This window comes from Macrobrachium nipponense, chromosome 5 (genome assembly GCF_015104395.2).
Source record: "Macrobrachium nipponense isolate FS-2020 chromosome 5, ASM1510439v2, whole genome shotgun sequence".
Lineage (NCBI taxonomy): Eukaryota > Metazoa > Arthropoda > Malacostraca > Decapoda > Palaemonidae > Macrobrachium > Macrobrachium nipponense.
This window is the reverse complement of record NC_061107.1, coordinates 17,119,488-17,125,647: the sequence shown is the minus strand read 5'-3', so window position 1 is coordinate 17,125,647 and position 6,160 is coordinate 17,119,488.

Below are 6,160 nucleotides of genomic sequence, written 5' to 3'. Positions count from 1 at the left end.
CGAGATTAGGTCAGTGGTTGTGCTCCGTGTCTGGGGAAAAACGCCCATCGAAAGGTAGGACATTCTATAAAAACTTAAAAAACTGTTACCTTTGGAAAAAGAAGAGAGAAGTGTGAAAAATACTCTCTTTACGTAAATACTTTGAAAAGAGTGACGTGGGGATGTCTATATACCTATATCTTTATTACAGGATTGGTCCGACTCCATGGTTTGATTAGGAAACGGGATTCTCTCTAACCTGACTATACGAGACAATCAATAAGACACTTTTAGGGTGGGAGTGTAAACCTTAGTCAAGGGGGGGGTAAAGAATGTTATCTACTGTTTTCTTTATGGGTAGATTTGGGTGTTTATGCCATTATGACTTGTTAATCATTTTGTTCTTTGTTATAACCAATTTGCTTTGGGAATAAATAGTATTTTTTATATTTACGCAGTCTTAATAAGCTCGTGACTCTTTACAGACAGGGCACCGTTGGCAAACAGGTAAGAGTTCCCCAGTTTGTGTAGTTTAGGGGATAAGGGAGGGAATACAGTGGTAGCAGCGGTTAAAGGCTTTTTATTATTTTTCAAGCTGTAGGTACGCTCCGAAAGGGACTGGGTGACCAGTTAGGAAATAGGGGGTATCGTCTTTTTTTTGGTAGGAAAAGGGGTTTATTAATTCATGTATATATATATATATATATATATATATATATATATATATATATATATATAGATATATATATATATATCTATATATATAGATATATATATAGATATATAGATTAATATATAGATATATATATAAAGTTTTACTGATATTATGTATATATATATATATATATATATATATATCTATATAGATATATCTATATAAGGTCATCACATTACCGTGATTTCATATACCATATATCGACTACAAATGTCCTTTAATATCTAATTCGCTCTCCCTCGGAATTAATATATTTCATATATGCTTGAACCGAGGGGGTGGAATATTAAGCGATAATAGAATGGCCATCGCTGGTCGCACCTGTCGATGGCCAATTCTCTTATCGCTTAATAAATTCCCCCTCGGTTAAGCATATATGAAAAGAAAATATATTATTTCCGAGGAGAGCGAATTAGATATTAAGGACATTTGTAGTTCGATATATATATCTATATATATCCTATATATCTATATATATATATATAGAATATATATATATATATAATATATATATATCTATGTATATAAAATATATATATCTATAGATATATATCTATATATATAAATAATCATATATATATATATATCTACCTATATATATATATATATATATATATATACTGTATATATATATACTATATATATACTAGCTGATGTACCCGGCGTTGTTACTTAGGCAAAAAGGAGCATGCTGTCCGTGATAGCAACCCTACAAGGCGGACCATTCAATCACTTTCAGAAGTAATCACTTGGAATCCTGTCAAGCCAAAGAACTTGTGAAAAATCCGAAGAGTTTGCTGTCAACTCCGAAAGTTGTTAAAAAATGAGGGTATGAAAAAAAAAGAGAGGTTAAGGCCCCCCTTAGAAACGGCCCTCGAATTTCGGATTTTGTCTCAAACCTTCCTGGCTGGGAGCGGAGCCTATGGCTGGCATATGAACAGACAAATTGACAGACGGAAATTCCATTTATAAAATATACTATATCGGTTACAAAAAGTCACTGGGTACACTATTAATGGTGAAGATATATGCCACGAAGGAAAAATAAACGAAGGAGTAACTGCGGTCTGCGAGACCTTTCGACGTTTCCACGTCCTTTACTAAGTTCTGCTTAGTAAAGGACGTGGAAACGTCGAAAGGTCGTCGCAGTTACTCCTTCGTTAATTTTTCCTTCGTGGCATATATCTTTATTTTATGGATTTATCACGTTCCTTATTTTCGTGATTCAGCTATACACTATTAATGGTGAATGGTAAGAAAGACGTTTGGTATGCTCTTAATGGTGAATGGTGAGAGAGAAGTTGGGTATGTTTCTTAATGGTGAATAGTGAGAAAAGCATTTGTTTGACGATATTAATGATAAACAAGGCGAAAAACACTGGGAACGCTCTTAGAAAGTCACTGGGTATGCTCTTAATGGTGAAAGTCACTGAGTACGCTGTTAATGGTGAAAGACTTTGGGTAGCTCTTAATGGTGAAAGTCATTGAGTATGATGTTAATGGTGAAAGTCATTGGGTACGCTCTTAATAGTGAAAGTCATTCAGTATGCTCTAATGGTGAAAGTATTTGGTTACGCTCTTAATAGTGAAAGTATTTGGGTACTCTGTTATGGTGAAAGTCTTTGGGTACGCTCTTAATGGGAAAGTCCTTGGGTACGCTGCTTAATGGTGAAAGACATTGAGTATGCTCTTAATGGTGAAAACCACTGAGAAATCATTGAGTATGCTCTCAATAGTGAAAGTCATTGGGTACGCTCTTAATGTTGAAACTCATTGAGTATGCTTTTAATAGTGAAAGTCATTGGGTACGCTCTTAATGGTGAAAGTCTTTGGTGCGTCTTAATAGCGAAAGTCTTTGGGTACGCTCTTCATGGTGAATAATAAGAAGATAAACAGGTACGCTCTTGATGGTGAATGATTAGACTGGCTTATTGGACACAGTCTTTCTAGCACAAATCGTCCAAAAGTTTGGACTCGGTTTCAGAGTTCGAACGAGCTAAACCCTTGCTATAATTCACTGACCGCTCTATACGTTCTCATACCCACTTACTGTTCACCCACAGAGATTATTTTAGGGCTCAGTTTCAGTACTTGACTGTAAAATAAAGTTTAAAATGAGGCTTCCACGTTTCGCTCTTGGGTTGGAATTCGAGATACTTCACCGTTTCATTTTCTGACTCTGGAAATCAATTAAAATTCGAGAGGGATGAAGAGATGTTGCAAATGTGAGTCAGATTCTCTTATTCAGCGGTATTTATGGTTAAGATCAGGACGACCGGGTAACTTAGGAAACAATTCATGCATCAAAATGGAAACGGGAACTGGGAAATTAAGCTTAGTACGTGCATGTAGCAGTTAACGTTTGGTGCCATATTGCTATTATTATTATTTTCAAATATTCATAATGGGTGTATCATATATATAATAAATAAATAAGCTATATAGTCCAGTTTCTAAAAGCTCGCGAGGCACATCCCATGTTAGTACTAACCACCTACTGTGACTGAATTATAACTGTTAGTAATTACTACAGTTCACGATAGTAAATATTTCGTATACGATTCATCTTTTTTCTTTAGGTGTATTGATGAAATCTGGTCGCATGGAACCAAACGTTAATTGACGAATTCAATTCCAAAATGGTTAGAGGAACTGGGACCACCCTCGAATAAAACAAAAACGAATGCAAATAAATAGAAGTTACGTTAAATACGGCGAATAGAACGAATGAAATCGAAGGTAAATTCCAATTTCTAACGACTCTGAAATATAAGCTACAAACGAATATATGAATAAAATATCTGAACACTCACATTGCAATACAGCCCATGATGAACCTCCTTCTTCTTGTGATGTTTGGGGGGAGGCCAAAGCGCACCTGAAGTAGTATAATCATTAGCAATGAAATGTATCTTCATGAATCATAATGGACTTCATACAGTAACATCAGAATCGAGAGCGTATATTGCTTAACATTATGCAAATTTGATTGTATCTGAATTAACAGGTAATTATGGACAAAAGGTACGATTCGTCTGTACAGCTTCGCAGTGATGTAAATTAGAAACAATTTCATGTGTTAAGAGAGATGTATATCAGGGAGAGTGATTATCGAAGTATTGGAGAACCAAACTTGATGAATGAAATTTTATCCTAAAAGAATTCCTCTGATTTCTATTTTATTGTGGGGTGATTCTTATTCAAAAAACACTTAATTTATTTTACTTGTGTCTAAGTTCGGTGATCGCGCCGTAAAATGCAGGCAGTTTGAACTTAGCCTCAAGAACTTATTTGAACTCCACAGTTCCAAGACTGGTGTCTGGGAGAGATTTTTTCCTCTTTTTTTGTCTCTTATCTGGATACTTGTTGAGCAATCAAGTCATTACGTAAGTCAAAGGCATCACTAAACTTTGCTTAATTAGCCTAGATTAGCATTTTTGGGGGGTAAATTTTGAGCCAAAAAGTGCATCTTTGTGCCAAACTACTACTCCGTCTAAGTATACTGAATTCACGTTCTTGCAACCTATTCAGCACTAGAATACTGCAGATAGGTCTACATCTATTGCCGCAGGTACTTACAGATCCGTACGAACAAGTACTGTATTGTTTAATTTCAACTCTCTAGGATATTATACATATTTACACAGAAAAAATGGCAGGATTAGATGTATCTGAAAGAAAGAATCGGGTATATTTGACAAAAAAATATTTGGAAAGCCCATGACTATTACTCAGCTGTGTGGGGTATGGAGGATTTGTACGTGTGAGTGTGAGTGTGAGTGTGTGAGTGTGAGTGTGTGTGTGTGTGTGTGTGTGTGTGTGAGTGTGAGTGTGAGTGTGTGTGTGTGTGTGTGTGTATTGTGTGTTTTATTTGTTCCCCATAAGTCGGGGCGTTAGAAGTAAAATCTCGTAGAAGCAATCGAAGGCTATATATATTCCAAATATTTTCTATTAAAAATAATGGTCAGGCTTTGAATTCTTCATTATCTTTTTTTCTACACGACAAAGCTACAAACACAGTTTCCTTCTTGATTCTTGGACAAGTTGTTACCTTTATAAGAAACAATTCTAAAAGTTTTAATTGGATAAAAACGAAAGTGAACGTAATCTTCACTCACAAAGAAATGCCTTCGTAGCAAATTTCTTAGTCACAGAATAGAAAAAACTTTTTTTTTTTCACTCCTATTTATCTTGCATTTTAAATTATTTATTATTTCAAATAAAATTTCAGCTGCATATAGTGATGTTAAAAATGCCATTAACAAAGAACCGGGTACTACAGTTCTCAATGAAAGTTAAATTCAGGAAATGAATATACAGATGACTACTGCACCTTTGCCCACTTCAACTTATTGCAAAGTTTATCATATCTACTATTTTTTTTAGTGGGAATAATGACAATAGCTTCCACTGACCATGGTTGGTGCAGTATATGAAATTCGTTCAGAATTGATTCTAGAAGTATATGATAATGTTGTTCAGTCAGTGAATTTGACGGTTTTACTTCGAAATTGGGAATCGCTTGTTTTGTTAATTAGTTCACACAAAAATAAATAAATAAAATCACAACGAAAATTGTTACGAAAATTTTCTGTACAGTTTTCGTTGTGATTGTTTTTTTTTTTATATTATCCTTAATTTTATTGCAAATGAATTAATTAATGAATACATAGAAAATCTCCGAATTTTATTTAGACATTACAAGCAACTTAGAGGGATTTTATTTTTAAATGTAACACAACGAAAGAGTTTTAGCGATTTCTCAGGTATATATTATATAAATATACTTAAAATCAGATCCCATGTGTATTTCGTTGAGATTGTAAGCAGGGATAAATATGTCCACTGCTACAAAATCATAGTTACTCTGAGCACAAAAGTGAGTACTATTATTATTATTATTATTATTATTATTATTATTATTTATTATTATTATTATTATTATTATTATTACTACTACTACTACTACTACTACTACTACTTTTATAAAGCATTTTCTCTATTTTTTCTGATAATTCGTTCATCATAATCAGCGAGATTGCTAAGTAATTTGGCCTAAATTCAAGGGGTTATTCTGGTATTTGGAATGTCAAGATCTGGTATTTCTCTGGTATTATCAAAACTCAAATATATGGGATATATCTTTTATTTTGAAACCTCATTCTAAACCATCTTAGGGGTCCCCACTATAACCCTGCCAAGTTTCATGCCCATCGGACTAGCCGTTTGGCGGTGATTGAATGACAGACGGACGGACACACATAACGCCCATCATAGTAAGATTTGTAGTAGTAGAAGTAGTAATAGTAGTAGAAGTAGTAATATTTATTCAGAAGATGAACACTCATTCATATGGGACAACCCTACAGGGGCAGCTGACTTGTATTTCAACCTTCCTAGGAATTGAACGTTCATTTGGAAGAAGTTGTTAACGATGATAAGAGCAAATATAATCTAACTACTTCA